The 26,004-nt window shown below is 45.1% G+C and overlaps 2 long non-coding RNA genes across 2 annotated transcripts; one reads left to right on the top strand and one right to left on the bottom strand.

The window, feature by feature from the left end:
- Positions 1-2,587: 2,587 nt before the first annotated feature.
- LOC128577493 (uncharacterized) lies at positions 2,588-10,626 on the top strand. Its single transcript, XR_008377578.1, has 3 exons — positions 2,588-2,865; positions 3,730-4,039; positions 5,377-10,626. It is a non-coding gene; the product is annotated as an uncharacterized LOC128577493 (long non-coding RNA).
- Positions 10,627-10,755: 129 nt separating this feature from the next.
- Positions 10,756-25,841, bottom strand: LOC128577494 (uncharacterized). The gene is made up of 3 exons (XR_008377579.1): positions 25,563-25,841; positions 24,389-24,698; positions 10,756-23,051 (listed from the first exon to the last, which is right to left on the bottom strand). It is a non-coding gene; the product is annotated as an uncharacterized LOC128577494 (long non-coding RNA).
- Between the last annotated feature and the right edge of the window lie 163 nt (positions 25,842-26,004).

Here is a 26,004-nt window from a genome sequence, read left to right as displayed (position 1 = left end):
CGTGACCAAGGGCAGTGCCCTTGTAGGAGGGCACGTGACATCTAGGAGAAATGGGGAGATTCTGCCTTGAAGAATGGGCAAAAGATCTCAGGAGATAATTTTGGGTGCATCAGGAACACGTGAAATTCTCATCCATCCCTCAACTCTTGGGAGGAAACTGGCATTATTGTTCTTTAAAAGAAATGAGAAGCAAAAGGCCTCCTTCTTTGAATAAGAGGCTTTGGCTTACTGCATTTTTTTTTTTTTTTTGCAACTATCTTTTTTCTGGCACTGACACATTTTTTTGATTCCATGCTGCACTGCTCAGACCCTGGGAAGCGGGGTCTGTGGAGCCTGGCATCGCTTGGGGAGGACAGTGCTGGGCCTTGAGGAGGCCCTGCTCACCTCACCAGTAACTTTCATCAGTTACTCCACTCTGTGTGTCTGTTTGGTCCTGTCCTCGTTCTGTGCTCTGTTTTTGAGGCCCACGTATGCGGGGTTAAAATTGTCCTTGGTTAAAGGAAAAGAGCAGGCAAGCCCCCACCACCACCACCACCACCATACCCCTGTAACATGGACTGGTAAGATGGTAGGCAGAGGTGGAGCCGGAGGAGATGGTTCACAGAGACCCCACGGGCATTTGGTTCATTTATTTGCTCAGACTGATCTTGTGTTCATCCTGAGTGTCTGCCCTCTGGAATGGATAGTTAAGGGCGGGAACCCACTGGATTTTTATCTAATCTAGTGTCATCTGATGCAGTCATGTGACTGGCCAGTTTGTACGAAGGCACAATCTGTTTGATGAAAATGTTCTCTTGGATTTCCACCCCACCCCCCTTTTCCTTTCCAAAATGGGGAATGGGTCTCCCTGGTGATAGGGACAGGGGATCTATAACATCTTTTGTTTTTTACAGTGTCCTCGTTGGTCTCTAAGGGAAGGATGACTCTTGGGGATCCTGCTGGTGGTGCTGACCTGCTCACCCATGTCTGTCGCTGGTGTAACTTGCATTTTTGTCTCTCATGTTGGCAAGGACCTGGTGCTCCTTGGCTGACTCAGCCTCAGCCCACTTGTGCAGGCACCTGCAGACCCCTCTAAGTCTGGGTCTCATCCTCCACCCTGTCTCTGGCCAAGGCTTTCCACTCCAGAGCAGTGGACAGTGTTACCCAGCCCCTGGCCACATTTGGCTTCCTTCATGGTAGTACCCCTGGATCTCAAATCAGCCACTTTCCACTGCCCACCTCCCAGAGAATGTAGCCCCCTAGGGTCTCACTTACAACACAGTAGAACCCGAGGTCAGCTCCAGAAAGCTAAATTCCTACACTCCAGCCATCCCTCTGCCCAAAGAGGCTACTGGGTCATTTCTGCAAAGTGAACTCCCTTGCCCAAATATGTGTGGGGCAAAACCCTCCTTTACCTGGAGCTCCTCTCCACTTCACTGACACACCTTCCTCATCTGGGATGTCTAATTCTGTCTGCTGCTGCCCCTGGCGACTCTGGGATGTCTAATTCTGTCTGCCGCTGCCCCGGCGACTCTGGGATGTCTAATTCTGTCTGCCACTGCCCCTGGTGACCTCTTACCTCCTGTGACTGGAACAGGACACTTTCTTTGGTTTACCTTTCATGTTGACCCAAGATTGGCCATACTATATCCAGGTCAAAAGGGGCCTACTTTGGAATTTGTACTTTGTCAGGAACAACAGGAGAATATATTGCTATGATTCCCTCTTCTCAAACAGAGAGAGAGAGCACTAAAGCAATGAATGGTCAAACGTGCCAAAGGTATCTGAAGAGGTTGAGTCAGATGTGCATAAGGGAGGTGGGCAATATGGTTATTACTGGCGTCCTTGACGAGACCAGTTTCCTTGCCATGAGAGAGACAAAAGCTCTATTAAAGGGAGTTGAGGAGCAAACATTCTCAGCAGTTGAAGTAGTTTTGCGTTGAAGGGCAACACATTATGTGCCAGTAGCTGCTGAAGGACATGTGGGAAGAGAGTGAGTCCCTCCACCCCCTTTGTTTGTGGAATGCCCCCAATATAGAGGGAGCAGTTGAATATTCAGAAGAGAGAAGTGGTCGCCGCAGGAGCAACGTCTTAGGAGGTGGGAGGCATGGGATCCTGAGCTGAGGTGAAGGAGCTGCTTTCTAGTGAGAACTATATGCAGAAAGGAGGCAGAAAATGCCAGGGCAAGGACAAGTAGATTGGATTTGGGAAGCTCTGAGAATTCCCACCTGATTGCTACCGTCTTCTCAATGAGTCAGTAGGGGAGGCCATTGCAATGGAGGAGGGTTGTAGTTAGAGGTATAAGTAGGAGGAGAGTCAGAGTGAGGAGCAATCCTCCCGTGGTCATAGACCCGTGCAAAATGATTCCGTAGGGCTTTAAGGTTTTCCTTATCAGTGCTCAGGTACTCAGTTACAGGCAGGGTGCCCATCCATAATTGGACTGAAAGAACCAGACCAGTGCCATCTTAACAGTTAAGTTTTGCTCCCTGCCGCCATTTCACTCAGTAAGTTTACTTTCCAGACAAGCCCAGGCAAGCCCAGGAAATTCCCCGAAATCATGAGACAACCACCCACCAATCAGGGACCCCCCACCTAACCAATCCAGAAGCGCCCCCTTTGTTTCAAGCTGTGCACGCCCACCCGCTGCGTGGGACCTTAAAAACCCCCTGCTCCAGAGCTCGGGGCTCCTGGCTCGGATCCGTTGCAACGGAGTCCCCTGGGAGCCAAGTTCAAACTTGCAATAAATGGCCCTTTTGCTTTTGCATCAGACTCGGCTCCCTGGTGATCTTTGTGGGGGATTTCGAGATCTGTGCACAACATTTAGTGCATTGGCTGGGAAGTCCCTCAAGACACCCTGAGGACCCCGACCCGCAGGGCCGCTACATGGTAAGTGTCTGTCTGTCTTGTCTGCCGTGGTTGTTTTTGGAAATCTGGAACCTGTAAAAGTGGTCGGTGTAAAGCCAAAGCAGATGCGCTGGAGGCTGCCGGCCAGGGGAGCCGAGGAGACGTCCCAGCCCCTTCTGGAAGGGACCTTGCCCCCCCACCCCCGACTGAGACGTGGAAACCTCAGGGCGTGGGATGCACACAGCCCCTCTTGTAGTTTTTCTAGGTGGACGAAGTGGGTCGCTCCCGCAGCACGTCAGAGACCATCGTCCTATTGTTTCTGCTGACCGTGGATTTTGTATGTCCTCAGTGTGTTATGTGTTATGTGTTACATTAGTATCTCAGCGGCTGAACTCAGAGCTCAAAATTTAGGACTTGTGGTGGAAAAAAAAAAGAGCTAAACTGATTACTTTTTGCAGGACCCAGAGGCCAACCTTCAGTGTTGGCTGGCCTCCAGAGGGAACTTTGCATCTCCCCCTCCCTGGCTGAAAGCACTTCCCGAGCAGTTAGGTTCTCGCAGTGCACAAGAATGTCCTAAGTCCCCTAACAAGAAACCCCACAAACCTGTGCCGTTTTACTCCGTTTTGCAGGATAGTGCAGACCAAGATCTACTTTGCTCTCCTCCGTATCACCCCTCGCTGAACCCCCCTCCCGGCGGGAGTTGCGCCAGTGCTCTCCCAGGGGCTGGGCCACCCCTCCCATGGCGCAGCGCGACTCTCCCCCATCCCCTTCGCGTTAGCCCTCCATCCTGGCAGTGATGGGGCGAGGACACCATGAGGGCAGGGTGGGGGCGGGGCAGACTGTCCCCAGTGTGCAGTGGGCAGGTCGTGCCTTCGGCCCGGGGGACTATTTTTATTTTCTCTCCAGGGGCCACGCGAGAAAAAAAGCCAAGCGAGCGCATGGGGTGGGTGGCGACGTTGGCCACCCACCCGACCCGTCTTGAAACACAGACCAAGAAGTCTAACACGTGCGTGAGTCAGGGACTCGCATGAAAGCCACGGCAGGGGATTGTCCCCCGGCCGGCGACCGGCCACCACCGGGCGCATTTCCACTGGCTCCAGGACGGCTGAAAAGGCCCAGCGGGGAAGGTAGCTGGGGGCCCCCCTGCCCTTCGTGGGGCGGGCCTGCCTCCCAAGTGTTACAGCCCCCAGACAGCAGCACTGGCGGAATCCCAAGGGTGAGGTTTAGAACCTTTATTATTGGCCCTTTGCCACTAGTAATTTGTATAAATAAAAAAATATTTTTAAAAACTGAATCTTTGTCAACGGATAAGATTCTTGCCTTTTAAACCTTCTAATTATCAGTTTGGCTGAGTGAATAGGTGACTTCATGGTAAACTGGGATCCTGTTTTGTGGAAAGTGAGTTTTTGAGAGTAAGAGAAATTAAACAGAAAGGAGAATGGCATTGTGTAAAGAAAGAATCTTGTGTGATAAATTTTGTCCTGAAACAGAATAGTTGTGTAAGAAAGTAAAAGGCAGGGCAAAAGTTCAAGAAAGTTTAGAATGTTTGTAGATGGTCTGTGCAGGTTAAATGAAGCTCATAAAAGAGAATTTGTGAAAGAATTTACATGTGATCCAGTTGACTATGTATTTCCTTTAAAATCTTTTGACTTGTAATTTTCTTTAAACAAATGTTTTAAGCCTTTGATATTTGACAAACCTTCCAAAATAAAAACTCAAAATCTGGGGTTTGGCGCCCATAGGGCAGTGGTTGCAGCGCTGGCCACATGCACTGAGACTGGCGAGTTCAAACTTGGCCCAGGCCAACAACAAAAAGATACAACTTTAAGTTTGGTCTTCTTGAAATATTAAGACCACTGAAAGTAATGGGAAAACAAATTAAACCTATTTAATTTATTAAAAATATATAAGAAACATTGTCAAATATGAAATGATGATCAATTTTATGTGGATTATGGTTATGTATGTTCTAATATTATAAAGCATTGGTCTGTCCTAATGTATAAGACATTGATCTGTCCTAACATATGTTGTCGGTAATAATTTTAATTCATCTACAAAAAAAAAAAAAAAGTATTTTTTATGTAACTGGCTGAGTCCAAAGTTTATCCTAAAAAGAAATATTAAGAGAGGCCGACGAATTCTCTCGAATTCAAATTACTGATGTCTTTGGAAATTGAATACCTTCGGACTAAAAGCAGATGTTTAGAACTTTCATTAAAAAGATAACGTGTCTATGAGTATTGCTAACTTAACTTCAAAAAGAACAGACATCAGTTATGTGGAACTGGGCTAGTTTGTAATGGCTTTTTGTTCGAAATATTGTTAATTCTTTCTGTGTTCTGTTTTCCAGAAGTCAAGAAATAATGTTCTGTCTTTTGAGCTATTTGTAGCTTTTTGAGCAATGTGTGTACTTATGAGCAGAGTTTAAAACATGTATTTTCTTCTCTCTCCTTGATTTCTCTAGAATGTGAAAGCCATTTGTAAGTATTCTTAATTTCTGACAATACAGTTATTTGCATAAGATCAATAAGAATCTGTTTTGTTTTATAGGACATGATGATGGCACTGGTTATTTTACCAAGGCTTTGGCTGGAACAGCAATTCCAGAGGTGTCCAGACTGCATTAAAGAATTCAGGTTGACTTTATAAGGCCAATTAAGAAAAGCCCTTTGGAAAACTGGCCAGATACCCATCAGTAACATTTCCTGATCTGTGGTAAGTAACAAAGGTCCGGAAATCAAAATGTGCTTGGGAACCTCAAGAGAAGAGGGATTTACCCAATGCATACAGGTATCTAACAGCACAGATGAAACCTGGGCTCTGAAAGGCTTTCAAAAAGTCCAGCCTGAGATTCCTTATAAAAGGTTCCAGCAAAGCCAAATTTAAAAGAAAAAGAGCCTAAATGGCTAATAATTAATTATTCTTACTGCACTTTATGCAAATAATCAGACCCTGTATATTAAAGGTACAGTTTATTTTGGCAAATAAGTTAGTTCTACTATAATTTGCCTTTAGTAAAGAGAGAAATAAGAGAGAGAGAAACAGTTTAAAAGGAGGAAAAAGAGGCCGTGGTCTGGTCCACCTGTATTTAGATCCCAGCCTTGTCTGTACTCATAAAATGAGACATAACTGTTTTACTAAGTTGATCTATTAAATGAGACTAAGAGACTGGCCAAAAAGTATAGAATTATATGTAATAGTTATATTTACTCTGAAACCTTAAGACTCAACAAAGGTCACCTGTTGGCTACACTGGAAAACTTGTGCAGTATTAAATGTTATCTAAAATTTCCCAGAAAATAATGTAACTGTAAACACTGCATTCTACTCTGCTGAATCTGTTGCCAGCAGAAGCCAAATGGCCCACTTGTCTGAACTTAGAAGAGGCCTTTTTCAGTATAAGGCTGGCTCTGGGAAGCCAGAAGCTGTTTGCATTCCAGTGAGAGAGACCAGACATAGAAACAGTACACATGGACCAGGTTGCCACAGGGGTTCAAAACACCTACAATTTTTGAAAAAACGCTGGCTCGTGACCTCCAGAAATTCCTGGCTGAGGAATCAGAATGTGTGCTGTTCCAATATGTCGATGACCTCCTTTCAGGACACCCTACCCAGGAAGGCTGCGCCTGAGGCATGGACTGTCTTTTATGACATCTAGAGATATGTGGCTATAAAGTGTCTAAGTGGAAGGCCCAGGTCTGCCAGCAGCAAGTACATTATCTAAGATTTACTATTCAGCAAGGGGAAAAAAATCTAGGCATGGAACGAAGGCAGGTCATTAATCGCCTCCCCACCTCCAAGAGCCGAAAGCAGGTTCGGGAATTCGTAGGCCCAGTCGGCTTCTGTCGTCTTTAGATCCCCAACTTTGCCGTCTTAGCTAAGCCCTTGTATGAGGCAACTAAAAGAGAAGAGGGAGAGCCCTTGGAGTGGGAAGGAAAATAGGAACATGCCTTCTCCCAGCTAAAGATGAGGCTGATGGCTGCACCTGCATTGGGACTGCCAAACTTGACCAAGCCCTTTACTCTGTATGTCTCAGAGAGAGATAAAATGGCTGTGGGTGTGTTAACCCAGCTGATTAAGTCCTGGCCAAGGCCTGTAGCCTACCTCTCTAAGCAGTTAGATAAAGTGGCAAAAGGATGGCCACCCTGTTTACGGGCTCTAGCTGCTACTGCTCTCCTTGTGCAAGAAAATAATAAGCTGACTCTGGGCAGGATCTCAGAGTGAAAGTACCCCACTCTGTGGTCAATTTAATGGACACTAAGGGACATTTTTGGCTCTCTAATGCGACACTCTGAACCAAGCCATGCTCCTTCCAGTCAGTGGAAGAGAGACTGAGCATAACTGTACAGAAATTATGGATAATGTATACTCTAGCAGACCTGACTTGCGTGACCAACCCTGGACAGATGCAGACTAGAACTTGTATGTAGATGGAAGCAGTTACATGACCGCGCAAGGTGAGCGGTGGGCTGGGTATGCAGTGGTCACCTTAACAGAGACTGTGGAGGGTAAGCCCCTCCTTCAAGGGACATTGACTCAGAAGGCTGAGTTAATTGCCTGAGTTAACTAAATCAAGGGGAAAATTTGAATGCTTTTCTGACTCTTCAAATACACAGGACATTGTACAAGGAGAAGGGACTATTAAATTCTGAAAGAAAAAAAAAGGACATTAAATATCAGCAGGAGATAACTTCCGTTGTTAGAGGCAGTATGGAAACCCCAGAAAGTGGCTGTTATGCACTGTCATGGACATCAAAGAAATGCTTCCACCATCGCTAAAGGGAACACCAGAGCCAATACTGAGGCAAAAAGGGCTGCCTCCCAGCCATACCAGGTGTCACCAGTGGCTCCCCTCATCCCTTGGGTCCCAAAGCTCACCCCTATCTACTCCCGGAAGGAGAAGGAATGGTTAGCAGCAGAGGGGAACCAGGAAGCAGAGGGAGGATGAACGAAAATGCCAGATGCACGAGTAGCAGTTCCCCAGATTCTAAGAGCCACCGTAGTGACAGGAGTGTTTGATGAAGTTGCTGGGCCAGTACTTCTACATCTCCTACCTGGCAGCCCTGGCCAAAACTGTCAGTCTACAGTGTGTCACCTGCAGGCAGTTCAACGTGTGCCAAGGACCAATGGTACCACCAGGAATTCAGTTGTATGGAGCAACACCCTTCGAAAACTTCCAGATCAAGGGACCAAATTTAGGTCTGGAATCAGAACATGGTCCCCCTCAAACCAAGGTAAAAAAGACTTTACACCATCATCTTGACCACACGCACGGCAGTAAAGATGAAAATAAATCTTCACCTGGAGTCATCACAGCTAGCTGAATAAAGCTTCACTGCCCCTTGAGAAGTAAAGGTAACTTTTAAGACATCCAACATGCCCTGCTCCAGCCACATACTGGGAGCTGGTTGGTCAACACACGGCTGAAGCCTGAGGAAACTCCTCGAGGAACTTGCCTTAATTGAACTTTGGACTTTAAAAAAAAAAAAAAGAGGTTTGTGCGCTGCTCTAAGTGAAAAATGCTGTTTTTACACTGATCACTCAGGAATAATGAAAGAATCAATGGTCCTTGTGCGGGAGAGCTTGCACAAGCGTAAAGTAGAAAGAGGAAATAATCAGAGCTGGTCTCTGATGGCTAACAACTCTGATATCAGCCCTGGCTGGTCCCCTAGTGTTATTACTTCTACTCCTGACTGTGGGCCCTTGCATTATCAATAGGCTCATCACTTTTGTACAGGACCGTGTAAGAGCCGTACAACTTCTGGTCTTAAAAGGCCAATATCGGCCCCTTTCATACAGAAAGCTAGAGCTGACACACACGGTACCGGACCCATGATTGGGTCCTTGAATTTACAAGTAGAGGGGGGAATGAAAGAACCAGACCAGCGCCACTTAAAAGTTAAGTTTCGCTCCCCCTGCCATTTCACTCAGTAAGTTTACTTTCCAGACAAGCCCAGGCAAGCCTAGGCAATTCCCCGAAATCATGAGACAACCGCCCACCAATCAGGGACCCCCCACCTAACCAATCCAGAAGCACCCCCTTTGTTTCAAGCTGTGCACACCCACCCGCTGAGCGGGACCAGAAGAACCCCCTGCTCCAGAGCTCAGGGTTCCTGGCTCAGACCCCTTGCAACGGATTCCCCCGGGAGCCCAAGTTCGAACTTGCTTTTGCATCGGACTCGGCTCCCTGGTGGTCTTTGTGGGGGATTTCGAGATCTGGGCACAACAGGATACCATGGAGGGGCGCGGTCTTCCCTGAGGCCCAGGGTATAACTGCGGGCGGCGGAAGACTTAGGTCGGGAGAAAGAGAATATCCTGAGGACCCAGCGGCTCCGGTGGTGGTGGCCTGGCCAGCCTCCTGGGCGCTGAGGTGGCCGGGAAGGATCAGAGGGAGAGAGGCCTGAAAGGAAGAGTACACCACGTAATAGGTGGGAGGAGAATGACAGGGGATTGGCACAGGTCTCGAATGTGGGAAAGTCGTGCCCGAGGTCCTGGACATCAGCGGTCCGCCCCTTAGGCGACAGCTCACCACCCAGTAGGGAAAGAAACTCCCAGAAAGGCAGCGAGAGCAAGAGCGGCACCGACTGCACCTGGCCCGACAGGCAGGCCCGGAACCCGCCAATCCTGGGCCAACCCCGCCCCGCGCTGCGTATTTCCGGTGGCGCTGGGACGTCCAGCTGCTGTTGCTATAGTTGCGAGGGCGGGACTCCGGTGGCTTTTGTTCAGGGTACGGTTCGTTGGGGCGGGTTCGCTGGGACCCTTCTGGCCAGTCCCGGTCCATTATCTGGTCTTCACCTTCATCCCGCTGGGCTTCCCTAGCTCTCCCCAGCCAAGATCTTCAGGACTAGACCGAAAACTGGCCGAGTAGTTGGATTTTCCTCTGAGGCTGATGGCGCTTGAGTCTCCAGCCTGCAGATGGCAGTGTTGTACCGTGGGGGGGGGCCATCCTTGCCACCCCCGCCCTTCGTGCTTGAAAAAACTCTGCGGTGTCGTTTCAGAGAGAAAAGGCCTTTTTGTCCTCATTTCTGGGCCGGTTGAGTCCTGCATTTTGACAGGTCGCCCTCGGAAGGGGGTGGGGGCGGGCGGGAGGTGGGTCCCTGGCTAAAATTCAGCGCCAGAGCACAAAGGCCTTTTGCTTTTCAAACTGGCTTTCCCGCCCACCCCCACCCCCACCCCCACCCCCGCGGTCTCTTAGCAACCTTTATTCTGCTTCTCTGAATGGTCTTGTCGTTCTTTTCCCCAGCTTGTGGGGGTGGAGGGGGGTGGGGTTGGGGGGAGGGAGGGTGTTATGGGCCTTTATCAATATAGTCTTTCATTATGGACGTCATTCAACCTCATTGTAGGAAATTTGGTGCATAGATAAAGTATAATGAAGAAAACTAATCTGATCTACGGCCCCACACCCAGAGGTGACCATTAATTATATTTTGTGTTGAATTTCCTTGGAGCGTTTTGCGTCCAAAAGGTGCATTGTATAAGTGATGAGATTCGCGTTTGCATGATTGCTTTTATAGCTTTCTTTTAAAACTGTTTTGCATTTTTGAAAAATTGTTTCCATAGTTTTAGTCTTTTATTGGAAAAGTAATAGAAACATTTTGTGGACTATTGCAATTTTATGTAAAACTAGTTCATAATTCAGTCAGCGCCTGTGGCTCTACGGAGTAGAGCGCTGGTCCCATATGCCATAAGTGGCAAAACCTAGCCCTGGCCAGAAACAGCAAAATAAATAAATAAATAAATAAACTAGTTCGTAATTCATTAAGTCATGATCCAAAGATAATTGTCACCATGTCCCCTTATGTATCTGTTTCATTGTTTTATCTCTCAGATATAAAAGGAATATGGGAAATAAATGAAATTATAAAATTAGTAGACTCAGCCATCTTTAAGAGTATCAGACAGTGAAGAGTAATCTCTAAATTTGTGTTCCAAGCAGGCGAGAGCGGCCGAGTCCCCGCCTGCCACTTCCGGTCCCACCGCTTGGTGCCGGTGTGGCTGTGGCCGCGTCTCTCTGCCGCCCCCCGGGCCGGGCATGGTGTTGGGCGCCGGGCCGCCTCGCCTGTCTGCGGGTGCCCAGATGAGGGTTACTACCAGGTTGGAAAGTTTCAGTTTGAAACTGAAGTCCCCCATGCATAGAACATGGTGCCTCCCAAGTTGAAATGCTTGACCAGGATCTGGCACCCCAATATCACAGAGACAGGTGAAATTTGCCTAAGTTTACTGAGAGTACTGGATCGATGGCACTGCCTGGGCTCCCACATGAACACTGAAGGATGTTGTTTGGGGATTAAACTCTTTGTTTACTGATCTTTTGAATTTTGATGACCCACCCAACATTGAGGCTGCAGAGCATCACCTGTGGGACAAGGAGGACTTCAGGAACAAAGTGGACGACTACATCAAGCGCTACGCCAGATGATGAAGGGGACGCGTGCAGGCCCACGGACTGGACGCAGCTTGTCTCCAACGTGAAGCAGCAAGAGGTGGCTCCTTCGCTCCCCATCCTTAGGCTCCCTCAGCCCCTCTGGATTGTTCCAGCCCTGTGACCATGTTGTCCTAAGGAGATCATCTTCATTACTGCCCATTGTAGATGGAGAATTCAATGTAAACACAGCAAGAATATGTGTCTGGGCTTCTAAAGAATTGTCTGCTTACCTTAACATGTTTACTTTTTTGAAATTGTACTGTATAGGTTGTTGGTGAAATTCTTGAAAGTTGTAATGAACTCAAAATTGAGGCTAGAGCTTGCTTACCCTTTCCCCAAACAAAATTGGTTTCCTGCACTAGTGACGCTAATGATGTGTTCAGTGTAACTTGCAGATTGGCAATAAGAAACCCGCTACAAACTGTGATTGGATGCAAATTCTCTTAGCTTCTTCCACAAATGTTGGCCCTGCCTATGTGTTGTGAAGCTTTCCAGAATGCATAGAGTCATCCATTGTAGATCTCTTAATGAAATGCGTATTTTATTTAATGTAAGTATATTTTGAAACAGATTTGTAATTTGTACAATTCAATGCTTTAATTACTTTTTCTATTCTCATTTAGTTTGTATTTTCATTGTATAGAGCCGACGGAAAGATGTTGGGTCAATCAACTATTGAAGAGAAATACAAAGAAAATATGAAACAAAAAAAAAATAAATTTGTGTCCCCAATACTGTCAAGCTACTATAGAAGTCCTTGACTTAATCAAAACATTATTTGAAGAAAAAATTTTATCTTTTTTATGGTAATATATTTTCACTGTCGTATTAAAATAGACTAGCCTGCACCCTTCCTAGTTTTATAAGTGTATGTACTGCAACATCACTGAAATCCAAACTTTCTAGAAATCTGAGTCCTTTTTTTCAATTTACCAAGTTTTTCTTGATACAGCTTTTCCAAATAACAAATCATAAATTTTCCTATATTTGTTTCCTAATGGCATCTTAGGTTGTATTATTTTGGTACAGACACCCTTTGTTTGCATTTTAAAAGATGGAGTGGAAAGTATTTACTGGCTCTAACATGATTTCAGAGCTTGTGCTCTTGTGTGTTTCTTTCCCTTTTGAGTGGTCTTGGCACCCTTGCTAAAGATCCTTTAATGATATATGTAAGAGTTTATTTTGAGGCTCTATTTTGTTGAATATTTGTTGGTCTGTTTCTGTCTTTATGCCAGCACCACACTGTTTTGGCTACTATAGTCTTTTTTTTTTTTTTTTTTTTTTTTGTGATTTTTGGCCAGGGCTGGGTTTGAACCCACCACCTCCGGCATATGGGACCGGCACCCTACTCCTTGAGCCACAGGCGCCGCCCTGGCTACTATAGTCTTATAAATATTTGTCAAAATCATATGGCTAAAATGTATTGAATATATACTATGCATCAGATACTTTACTAAGACCTTTACATGTACTATTCTCCTCATTCATCATAGAAATCTTGGTGAGAAAACTGCTACTTAGTTTTGGCCTGATGGGGACTATGGTTATGCAAGTGGTCATCTACATGTAAACCCTTTCATTGGCTGCTAGGAAATTGGGATCAAATTGTTGGTAGAACTTGTCAGAAAAAGTACTATTAAAGTGATTCAGATAGAATTTAAAGGCTTTATCCAGCTGATGTGCTTCAAGGGTTGTAAGAGGCAGAAGCAGAGTTAGACTGAGGAGAAGAGTTTGTTGTAGGGAGAAGGCTGATGTTGTTTCAAAGAGACCTCCCCAGGTTTAAATCTGCCTGGATTGTTTCTTTTCTTGGAGGGTTCCAGATTTCTGTCTACCAATTAATGAAAGTCAAGAAAGTAGCCTATTATAAGTTAGCTATTTTTTTTTTTGGCCGGGGCTAGGTTTGAACCTACCACCTCTGGCATGTGGGACCGGCGCCCTACTCCTTGAGCCACAGGCGCCGCCCAACTAGCTATTTTTTAAGTTAGTTATTTTTATTTAATTTTATTGCAGTTTTATAGTTTTATTTAAATACCAGTAAAATATGCATATGAATGGTCTATTCATTTTCTTTCCTGCACAGCCTGCATTGGGATTGGTGACTCTGATGGCCAGCTCTTTCCACAAGGACTTTGCAGTTCTTGGAGGAAACACGAGCAGTCTCTGCACAGCAAGATTTGTTGCACATCAGCAGTACTTCTAGCTCCTTGACATTGTGGACAAGGAACTTTAAGAAACCACTGGGCAGCATATGCTTTGTTTTCTTGTTGATCCTATAACCAATGTTGGGCATCAAGATCTGGCTCTTGAATCTTCTCCAAACCCTATTGTCTATTGACAATAGGAGCCCCTGGGTTTCCTGCAGTTAAGCTTCATTTTGACATATTGGTGCTAGATGAACTTCTTGGTTCTCTTTTTGATAATCTTGGGCTTCACAAGGGGTCTGAGGGCACCCACGATGCCAAATAAGCAATTGCTGCCACTGCCTATGGAAGAGAGCAAGTTATTTTTACATTCTTTTTGGTCTAAGGGGCAAAGCCAATTGACAAGTTTTGTCATGTCCCCAAAGCCTCAAAGGGACTCTGTCAAGATTCAAGATAGTCTTTCCTGAAGTCACTCCAATTAAATAGAAGTTGAACAGGACCCTAGTGGCCAAACATTTGCCCAGAGTGGGGGTCCCCCCTGATTGGGTATGTTGCAGGAAGACGAGGCCCAATGGAGAGAAAGAGCACCCAAAAACCACGTTTATAAGAGGAAGGGCTTTATTCACCAACCAGGAGCTTATGGCATAAAAGAATTCCAAATGGCCATGCTCCCTAACTGGCTTGGTCTTTCCCTTTTTATCGACAGTCAAAAAGTTCCAATCCATAGGTACCCTTCTCATTGGTCAGTTTGAATCTAGCGGGAGATGCTATTCCAGCCCCTACAGAACTACAGGATTTCACAGAACTTGGAAATTTCCAAGTTTCAGGAAGTTAAGTTTACAAATTCCCAAGAGCTGTGTCACCAAGGAGAGGACCCTGCAGGTGTATCCTTGTGGTCTCCTGGAGAAGACCTGTTCTAGATCTCAACCTTTTCGGGTATCCTCTCTCAGGTACATTGAAAGTTTCTATACATGGATGGAGCTGGAACATATTCTTCTTAGCAAAGTATCTCAGGAATGGAAGAAAAAGTATCCAATGTATTCAGCCCTACTGTAAAGCTAAATTATAGCTTTCACATGAAGGATATATAACCCAACTATAGCACAAAAGGGCCAAGGAAGGGGAAGGGAGGGGGAGGTTAGGGTGGAGGGAGGTTAATGGGTGGGGCCACACCTATGGTGCCTCTTAGAATGGGTACAGGCGAAACTTACTAAAGGCAGAATACAAATGTCTACATACAATAACTAAGAAAATGCCATGAAGGCTACGTTGAACAGTTTGATGAGAATATTTCAGATTGTATATAAAACCAGCACATTGTACCCCTTGATTGCACTAATGTACACAGCTATGATTTAACAAAAAAAAAAAAAAAAGAAGAAAGTTTCTAGTGGTAGAAGTAGGAGATTGTCCTATCTTAGAACCATCATCTAATTCTCCACTGGGCCATAGAAACCCTAAAGATGATTGTCAGGCAGTAAGTTAACTAGTTTCTAAGAATCAAAGTCTGCAAACTTCAGGCTACAAAGAGACCCCATAGCATATGATCAGGAGAAGAACTTGCCTTTCCACCTGACAGTGGTCCCCCAAAATGGAGTCTATGTGCTTTGTTCAGACCTATCCAAGCCAAGGCACCATATTGTCAGGGGAAAAAAATAAAGCGACTCAAATACAGGTTAAAGATTGTATTCAACGATGTGCATTAAGGAGCAACTTGAGACCATGTAACTCCCAAGCTAAAGCAGAATTAGAGTTTACATAGAAGGGGTATATGACTGTGGTCTGTCCAGGATGCAGTTTTCTTTATCTGTAACTGCTGCAACATTTGCAGTTAGAGAGGTTGGCAATTTATTCCACTTTTTCTTGCCTCTTGCTTATATTTGTGGTACAGTCTCATGCCTGTAGCTGTCAGAATGGTCCTTTGAGAACTGTTTTTCTAATCATTGTGATGTGTCAAGGTTGGGGGGAGCAGAAAATGTGGGAAGGAAAAAAAAGGGAAGGAGGCAGTATTTAGTGAATTAACTTTACTTCTATCTAGCTTCATTTTGTATAATTCTCTGTTCACCTTTTTCCAATTTTCTCAAGTATTCATTGAAGACTAACTAGATCTTCTTTTATGAATTCTTGTAAATCCATTTTATATGAGGAAGATATAAAAATAAATGTGTGCATATTAAATGTATAAAAGGATATTGAATTTCACAAATAATTAAAAATATTATTTTACATCAAAAACATATTTTTTTTTTACCTCAACTTAGCAAGCAGTTGCAAAATCTCAGGATATAATGATGCAAATGCTTGAATATGTTCTTGGTCAAAGGAATTTGGCAATATGTCAACTTGTAAGAATCCATGCAAGGAAGTTATCTAAAATGTGGGCAATGATTCATTCAAAAAGTTTGTGGTAGGATTATTTTTTATATTTCAAAACAATGTAGGAATTGTTAAATATATTATGAAAGATACCTATGCTAGAGTATTGGGAAATTTGAATTTTAAGAAAATAGGCTAGGTTTCAAGGTGACTTCACCTCTGAACCATGTGGCAGGCCTGACCCAGTCAGTATAAAAAAGAAGCACTGGCCATAACCCTTGTCTCTTTGTCTTACCTGCCCTGGCAATAGCAGCCTGTTTGCTGTCTGTGATGAATGTATCTTGCTTTGTAAACTTTCTTACTCTGTAAACCTCTCTTTCTCTTCATCAATAAACCTTGTTCCATGCCTGTCTTAAAAAATAAAAAAATATGCTAATTACCTAATGTCAAGGAAAAAATTCAGAATTCAATACTGGATACTGTACTATCTCAAATACCACATCTGTAAAAATGAAGGTGATCAGCAAAACATGTTGAAAATGGTTGTCTGTGAGTACTTGGGTTAAGGATGACTACTTTTTTCTTTGTTCTTTTCTTTGTATTCCAAAATGACTACAATAGAAAAGAATTACCTTTGTAGCTAAGGGAAAAATAATTGAGTGAATATATGAAAATATCTCAGCAGGTTTTATAAACTCCCATACCCACTAGACAGGATTTAAGGAGCAGTCCTCCCTCTCTGTGGGGACAAAGAAATACGGTTGCTAGAAGACAGAGAAAATTAAGTGGATTTCATGCAGGTCTTCTGTGCAAAATTGAAATGGCCTTTAGTGTGGAAATGGTAGAACAATTCTGGTATATGGAAGGTACTACTCTAATCCACACCCTCTCCTCATTTTTGATAGCAAAATCATCTCTTAACCTGCCCCTCCCCAAGAACTCTTACTCTTTCCCATCCATTCTGAAGAAGAGATCTCTTTCCACAACTTCCATCTCTGCCTTTACAAATGGAGTTTTAAAATGTTCATGCCTGCGTGACTTATTGATCAGAATGTGTAGTGGAACGTTTCTGGTAAGAGAAAGCTGAAACCTAAATTCGGTGATAAGATTATAAGAGACCATCTAAGTGTTTTAAATTTCAAGTCCATAGTCATAGGAACAAATACATTTTAGGGTCCTAGGAGAATCAGTCTTATACGAAGTAGAAAATCCTCTGAGATTCTGCCAGGTAGTTTAGGGACAATCCCAACTACCTAGATATTGTGAAATTTAATTTGTTGTGTGTCTTTAAGGCATTTTAGTGGGGAGTTCAGACAGAAGACTGGAAAAACAAAGAATAGGGATAAACACAAGAAACAGGACAGGTAGATCAGGAAGACCATTTCAGCTTTGTACCAAAGAGTGAAGCAATGCAAAAAAAGACTGACAGATTTGGTTATATAAAAATGACATTATCTATGCATCTGAAAACCACAAACATAATGAAAAAGAAAAAAAAAAAAAACAGAGTATTTGCAATGTACATAAAAGTGGATCACGCCTGTAATCCTAGCCAAGGTTGGTGGTTCGCTTGAACTCAGGAGTTTAAGACCTGCCTGAGCAAGAATGAGACACCCGCCCCCCCATCTCCACTTAAAATAGAAAACCTAGCTGGCATTGTGGTGGGCACCTGTAGTCTCAGCTACTTGGGAGGCTGTGGCAAGAAGACTGCTCAAGCCCAAGAGTTTGAGGTTGCTGTGAGTATGATGCCATGGTACTCTACCCAGGATGACAGAGTGAGACTGTCTCAAAAAAAATTAATTTTTGCATAGACAATTATTAAAATCAATAAGAAAATTATTTTAATATAAAATATAAATGATGAACAGGGTATGAAAAAGAGCTATGGGCACCGGGCCAACATAAAAATTTTTTAATGGTAATTAACAGTCATTACACACTAAACTACTAAATGGAAAGATAAAATAAGCCATGTAGAAAACTGATCAAACAATATGAAGTATTGTTAAATGAAACATATAGAAAGAAAAACACCTGGAAAAAAATCAATTACTTGTACTTTTATGCAAACAAATATCTATATTGACAAGACATGTTCTGATGGTGTGCTAAAAATACAATGGTGAAGAAAAAAATGTACCTCCTATACTTAGAAAAACTACCCTATGAAATAAACCTTTCACATAGAGAACGGTAATTCTGATTTCTATCTCAATCATTAAAGAATTTTTATTACCTGTATAAATTACATATTGTTTGAAGAAGACAACAAATTCTTACCCAACTGGACTACAGAACAAAAAAGAATAAAATATTTTCAACTCTTTTTCAAATAATTCTTGGGAGAGAGTAATACCCTAATTAAGAGTAGTTTAAGAAAATTAAAAGCAATCATGCAAACGCGAATCTCATCACTTATACAATGCACCTTTTGGACGCAAAACGCTCCAAGGAAATTCAACACAAAATATAATTAATGGTCACCTCTGGGTGTGGGGCCGTAGATCAGATTAGTTTTCTTCATTATACTTTATCTATGCACCAAATTTCCTACAATGAGGTTGAATGACGTCCATAATGAAAGACTATATTGATAAAGGCCCATAACACCCTCCCTCCCCCCAACCCCACCCCCCTCCACCCCCACAAGCTGGGGAAAAGAACGACAAGACCATTCAGAGAAGCAGAATAAAGGTTGCTAAGAGACCGCGGGGGTGGGGGTGGGGGTGGGGGTGGGCGGGAAAGCCAGTTTGAAAAGCAAAAGGCCTTTGTGCTCTGGCGCTGAATTTTAGCCAGGGACCCACCTCCCGCCCGCCCCCACCCCCTTCCGAGGGCGACCTGTCAAAATGCAGGACTCAACCGGCCCAGAAATGAGGACAAAAAGGCCTTTTCTCTCTGAAACGACACCGCAGAGTTTTTTCAAGCACGAAGGGCGGGGGTGGCAAGGATGGCCCCCCCCCACGGTACAACACTGCCATCTGCAGGCTGGAGACTCAAGCGCCATCAGCCTCAGAGGAAAATCCAACTACTCGGCCAGTTTTCGGTCTAGTCCTGAAGATCTTGGCTGGGGAGAGCTAGGGAAGCCCAGCGGGATGAAGGTGAAGACCAGATAATGGACCGGGACTGGCCAGAAGGGTCCCAGCGAACCCGCCCCAACGAACCGTACCCTGAACAAAAGCCACCGGAGTCCCGCCCTCGCAACTATAGCAACAGCAGCTGGACGTCCCAGCGCCACCGGAAATACGCAGCGCGGGGCGGGGTTGGCCCAGGATTGGCGGGTTCCGGGCCTGCCTGTCGGGCCAGGTGCAGTCGGTGCCGCTCTTGCTCTCGCTGCCTTTCTGGGAGTTTCTTTCCCTACTGGGTGGTGAGCTGTCGCCTAAGGGGCGGACCGCTGATGTCCAGGACCTCGGGCACGACTTTCCCACATTCGAGACCTGTGCCAATCCCCTGTCATTCTCCTCCCACCTATTACGTGGTGTACTCTTCCTTTCAGGCCTCTCTCCCTCTGATCCTTCCCGGCCACCTCAGCGCCCAGGAGGCTGGCCAGGCCACCACCACCGGAGCCGCTGGGTCCTCAGGATATTCTCTTTCTCCCGACCTAAGTCTTCCGCCGCCCGCAGTTATACCCTGGGCCTCAGGGAAGACCGCGCCCCTCCATGGTATCCTGTTGTGCCCAGATCTCGAAATCCCCCACAAAGACCACCAGGGAGCCGAGTCCGATGCAAAAGCAAGTTCGAACTTGGGCTCCCGGGGGAATCCGTTGCAAGGGGTCTGAGCCAGGAACCCTGAGCTCTGGAGCAGGGGGTTCTTCTGGTCCCGCTCAGCGGGTGGGTGTGCACAGCTTGAAACAAAGGGGGTGCTTCTGGATTGGTTAGGTGGGGGGTCCCTGATTGGTGGGCGGTTGTCTCATGATTTCGGGGAATTGCCTAGGCTTGCCTGGGCTTGTCTGGAAAGTAAACTTACTGAGTGAAATGGCAGGGGGAGCGAAACTTAACTTTTAAGTGGCGCTGGTCTGGTTCTTTCATTCCCCCCTCTACTTGTAAATTCAAGGACCCAATCATGGGTCCGGTACCGTGTGTGTCAGCTCTAGCTTTCTGTATGAAAGGGGCCGATATTGGCCTTTTAAGACCAGAAGTTGTACGGCTCTTACACGGTCCTGTACAAAAGTGATGAGCCTATTGATAATGCAAGGGCCCACAGTCAGGAGTAGAAGTAATAACACTAGGGGACCAGCCAGGGCTGATATCAGAGTTGTTAGCCATCAGAGACCAGCTCTGATTATTTCCTCTTTCTACTTTACGCTTGTGCAAGCTCTCCCGCACAAGGACCATTGATTCTTTCATTATTCCTGAGTGATCAGTGTAAAAACAGCATTTTTCACTTAGAGCAGCGCACAAACCTCTTTTTTTTTTTTTTAAAGTCCAAAGTTCAATTAAGGCAAGTTCCTCGAGGAGTTTCCTCAGGCTTCAGCCGTGTGTTGACCAACCAGCTCCCAGTATGTGGCTGGAGCAGGGCATGTTGGATGTCTTAAAAGTTACCTTTACTTCTCAAGGGGCAGTGAAGCTTTATTCAGCTAGCTGTGATGACTCCAGGTGAAGATTTATTTTCATCTTTACTGCCGTGCGTGTGGTCAAGATGATGGTGTAAAGTCTTTTTTACCTTGGTTTGAGGGGGACCATGTTCTGATTCCAGACCTAAATTTGGTCCCTTGATCTGGAAGTTTTCGAAGGGTGTTGCTCCATACAACTGAATTCCTGGTGGTACCATTGGTCCTTGGCACACGTTGAACTGCCTGCAGGTGACACACTGTAGACTGACAGTTTTGGCCAGGGCTGCCAGGTAGGAGATGTAGAAGTACTGGCCCAGCAACTTCATCAAACACTCCTGTCACTACGGTGGCTCTTAGAATCTGGGGAACTGCTACTCGTGCATCTGGCATTTTCGTTCATCCTCCCTCTGCTTCCTGGTTCCCCTCTGCTGCTAACCATTCCTTCTCCTTCCGGGAGTAGATAGGGGTGAGCTTTGGGACCCAAGGGATGAGGGGAGCCACTGGTGACACCTGGTATGGCTGGGAGGCAGCCCTTTTTGCCTCAGTATTGGCTCTGGTGTTCCCTTTAGCGATGGTGGAAGCATTTCTTTGATGTCCATGACAGTGCATAACAGCCACTTTCTGGGGTTTCCATACTGCCTCTAACAACGGAAGTTATCTCCTGCTGATATTTAATGTCCTTTTTTTTTCTTTCAGAATTTAATAGTCCCTTCTCCTTGTACAATGTCCTGTGTATTTGAAGAGTCAGAAAAGCATTCAAATTTTCCCCTTGATTTAGTTAACTCAGGCAATTAACTCAGCCTTCTGAGTCAATGTCCCTTGAAGGAGGGGCTTACCCTCCACAGTCTCTGTTAAGGTGACCACTGCATACCCAGCCCACCGCTCACCTTGCGCGGTCATGTAACTGCTTCCATCTACATACAAGTTCTAGTCTGCATCTGTCCAGGGTTGGTCACGCAAGTCAGGTCTGCTAGAGTATACATTATCCATAATTTCTGTACAGTTATGCTCAGTCTCTCTTCCACTGACTGGAAGGAGCATGGCTTGGTTCAGAGTGTCGCATTAGAGAGCCAAAAATGTCCCTTAGTGTCCATTAAATTGACCACAGAGTGGGGTACTTTCACTCTGAGATCCTGCCCAGAGTCAGCTTATTATTTTCTTGCACAAGGAGAGCAGTAGCAGCTAGAGCCCGTAAACAGGGTGGCCATCCTTTTGCCACTTTATCTAACTGCTTAGAGAGGTAGGCTACAGGCCTTGGCCAGGACTTAATCAGCTGGGTTAACACACCCACAGCCATTTTATCTCTCTCTGAGACATACAGAGTAAAGGGCTTGGTCAAGTTTGGCAGTCCCAATGCAGGTGCAGCCATCAGCCTCATCTTTAGCTGGGAGAAGGCATGTTCCTATTTTCCTTCCCACTCCAAGGGCTCTCCCTCTTCTCTTTTAGTTGCCTCATACAAGGGCTTAGCTAAGACGGCAAAGTTGGGGATCTAAAGACGACAGAAGCCGACTGGGCCTACGAATTCCCGAACCTGCTTTCGGCTCTTGGAGGTGGGGAGGCGATTAATGACCTGCCTTCGTTCCATGCCTAGATTTTTTTCCCCTTGCTGAATAGTAAATCTTAGATAATGTACTTGCTGCTGGCAGACCTGGGCCTTCCACTTAGACACTTTATAGCCACATATCTCTAGATGTCATAAAAGACAGTCCATGCCTCAGGCGCAGCCTTCCTGGGTAGGGTGTCCTGAAAGGAGGTCATCGACATATTGGAACAGCACACATTCTGATTCCTCAGCCAGGAATTTCTGGAGGTCACGAGCCAGCGTTTTTTCAAAAATTGTAGGTGTTTTGAACCCCTGTGGCAACCTGGTCCATGTGTACTGTTTCTATGTCTGGTCTCTCTCACTGGAATGCAAACAGCTTCTGGCTTCCCAGAGCCAGCCTTATACTGAAAAAGGCCTCTTCTAAGTTCAGACAAGTGGGCCATTTGGCTTCTGCTGGCAACAGATTCAGCAGAGTAGAATGCAGTGTTTACAGTTACATTATTTTCTGGGAAATTTTAGATAACATTTAATACTGCACAAGTTTTCCAGTGTAGCCAACAGGTGACCTTTGTTGAGTCTTAAGGTTTCAGAGTAAATATAACTATTACATATAATTCTATACTTTTTGGCCAGTCTCTTAGTCTCATTTAATAGATCAACTTAGTAAAACAGTTATGTCTCATTTTATGAGTACAGACAAGGCTGGGATCTAAATACAGGTGGACCAGACCACGGCCTCTTTTTCCTCCTTTTAAACTGTTTCTCTCTCTCTTATTTCTCTCTTTACTAAAGGCAAATTATAGTAGAACTAACTTATTTGCCAAAATAAACTGTACCTTTAATATACAGGGTCTGATTATTTGCATAAAGTGCAGTAAGAATAATTAATTATTAGCCATTTAGGCTCTTTTTCTTTTAAATTTGGCTTTGCTGGAACCTTTTATAAGGAATCTCAGGCTGGACTTTTTGAAAGCCTTTCAGAGCCCAGGTTTCATCTGTGCTGTTAGATACCTGTATGCATTGGGTAAATCCCTCTTCTCTTGAGGTTCCCAAGCACATTTTGATTTCCGGACCTTTGTTACTTACCACAGATCAGGAAATGTTACTGATGGGTATCTGGCCAGTTTTCCAAAGGGCTTTTCTTAATTGGCCTTATAAAGTCAACCTGAATTCTTTAATGCAGTCTGGACACCTCTGGAATTGCTGTTCCAGCCAAAGCCTTGGTAAAATAACCAGTGCCATCATCATGTCCTATAAAACAAAACAGATTCTTATTGATCTTATGCAAATAACTGTATTGTCAGAAATTAAGAATACTTACAAATGGCTTTCACATTCTAGAGAAATCAAGGAGAGAGAAGAAAATACATGTTTTAAACTCTGCTCATAAGTACACACATTGCTCAAAAAGCTACAAATAGCTCAAAAGACAGAACATTATTTCTTGACTTCTGGAAAACAGAACACAGAAAGAATTAACAATATTTCGAACAAAAAGCCATTACAAACTAGCCCAGTTCCACATAACTGATGTCTGTTCTTTTTGAAGTTAAGTTAGCAATACTCATAGACACGTTATCTTTTTAATGAAAGTTCTAAACATCTGCTTTTAGTCCGAAGGTATTCAATTTCCAAAGACATCAGTAATTTGAATTCGAGAGAATTCGTCGGCCTCTCTTAATATTTCTTTTTAGGATAAACTTTGGACTCAGCCAGTTACATAAAAAATACTTTTTTTTTTTTTTTGTAGATGAATTAAAATTATTACCGACAACATATGTTAGGACAGATCAATGTCTTATACATTAGGACAGACCAATGCTTTATAATATTAGAACATACATAACCATAATCCACATAAAATTGATCATCATTTCATATTTGACAATGTTTCTTATATATTTTTAATAAATTAAATAGGTTTAATTTGTTTTCCCATTACTTTCAGTGGTCTTAATATTTCAAGAAGACCAAACTTAAAGTTGTATCTTTTTGTTGTTGGCCTGGGCCAAGTTTGAACTCGCCAGTCTCAGTGCATGTGGCCAGCGCTGCAACCACTGCCCTATGGGCGCCAAACCCCAGATTTTGAGTTTTTATTTTGGAAGGTTTGTCAAATATCAAAGGCTTAAAACATTTGTTTAAAGAAAATTACAAGTCAAAAGATTTTAAAGGAAATACATAGTCAACTGGATCACATGTAAATTCTTTCACAAATTCTCTTTTATGAGCTTCATTTAACCTGCACAGACCATCTACAAACATTCTAAACTTTCTTGAACTTTTGCCCTGCCTTTTACTTTCTTACACAACTATTCTGTTTCAGGACAAAATTTATCACACAAGATTCTTTCTTTACACAATGCCATTCTCCTTTCTGTTTAATTTCTCTTACTCTCAAAAACTCACTTTCCACAAAACAGGATCCCAGTTTACCATGAAGTCACCTATTCACTCAGCCAAACTGATAATTAGAAGGTTTAAAAGGCAAGAATCTTATCCGTTGACAAAGATTCAGTTTTTAAAAATATTTTTTTATTTATACAAATTACTAGTGGCAAAGGGCCAATAATAAAGGTTCTAAACCTCACCCTTGGGATTCCGCCAGTGCTGCTGTCTGGGGGCTGTAACACTTGGGAGGCAGGCCCGCCCCACGAAGGGCAGGGGGGCCCCCAGCTACCTTCCCCGCTGGGCCTTTTCAGCCGTCCTGGAGCCAGTGGAAATGCGCCCGGTGGTGGCCGGTCGCCGGCCGGGGGACAATCCCCTGCCGTGGCTTTCATGCGAGTCCCTGACTCACGCACGTGTTAGACTTCTTGGTCTGTGTTTCAAGACGGGTCGGGTGGGTGGCCAACGTCGCCACCCACCCCATGCGCTCGCTTGGCTTTTTTTCTCGCGTGGCCCCTGGAGAGAAAATAAAAATAGTCCCCCGGGCCGAAGGCACGACCTGCCCACTGCACACTGGGGACAGTCTGCCCCGCCCCCACCCTGCCCTCATGGTGTCCTCGCCCCATCACTGCCAGGATGGAGGGCTAACGCGAAGGGGATGGGGGAGAGTCGCGCTGCGCCATGGGAGGGGTGGCCCAGCCCCTGGGAGAGCACTGGCGCAACTCCCGCCGGGAGGGGGGTTCAGCGAGGGGTGATACGGAGGAGAGCAAAGTAGATCTTGGTCTGCACTATCCTGCAAAACGGAGTAAAACGGCACAGGTTTGTGGGGTTTCTTGTTAGGGGACTTAGGACATTCTTGTGCACTGCGAGAACCTAACTGCTCGGGAAGTGCTTTCAGCCAGGGAGGGGGAGATGCAAAGTTCCCTCTGGAGGCCAGCCAACACTGAAGGTTGGCCTCTGGGTCCTGCAAAAAGTAATCAGTTTAGCTCTTTTTTTTTTCCACCACAAGTCCTAAATTTTGAGCTCTGAGTTCAGCCGCTGAGATACTAATGTAACACATAACACATAACACACTGAGGACATACAAAATCCACGGTCAGCAGAAACAATAGGACGATGGTCTCTGACGTGCTGCGGGAGCGACCCACTTCGTCCACCTAGAAAAACTACAAGAGGGGCTGTGTGCATCCCACGCCCTGAGGTTTCCACGTCTCAGTCGGGGGTGGGGGGGCAAGGTCCCTTCCAGAAGGGGCTGGGACGTCTCCTCGGCTCCCCTGGCCGGCAGCCTCCAGCGCATCTGCTTTGGCTTTACACCGACCACTTTTACAGGTTCCAGATTTCCAAAAACAACCACGGCAGACAAGACAGACAGACACTTACCATGTAGCGGCCCTGCGGGTCGGGGTCCTCAGGGTGTCTTGAGGGACTTCCCAGCCAATGCACTAAATGTTGTGCACAGATCTCGAAATCCCCCACAAAGATCACCAGGGAGCCGAGTCTGATGCAAAAGCAAAAGGGCCATTTATTGCAAGTTTGAACTTGGCTCCCAGGGGACTCCGTTGCAACGGATCCGAGCCAGGAGCCCCGAGCTCTGGAGCAGGGGGTTTTTAAGGTCCCACGCAGCGGGTGGGCGTGCACAGCTTGAAACAAAGGGGGCGCTTCTGGATTGGTTAGGTGGGGGGTCCCTGATTGGTGGGTGGTTGTCTCATGATTTCGGGGAATTTCCTGGGCTTGCCTGGGCTTGTCTGGAAAGTAAACTTACTGAGTGAAATGGCGGCAGGGAGCAAAACTTAACTGTTAAGATGGCACTGGTCTGGTTCTT

Source organism: Nycticebus coucang, chromosome X (assembly GCF_027406575.1).
Source record: "Nycticebus coucang isolate mNycCou1 chromosome X, mNycCou1.pri, whole genome shotgun sequence".
Lineage (NCBI taxonomy): Eukaryota > Metazoa > Chordata > Mammalia > Primates > Lorisidae > Nycticebus > Nycticebus coucang.
Note: the sequence above shows the minus strand (reverse complement) of the source record. Positions and strands in the feature narration are given on the sequence as shown.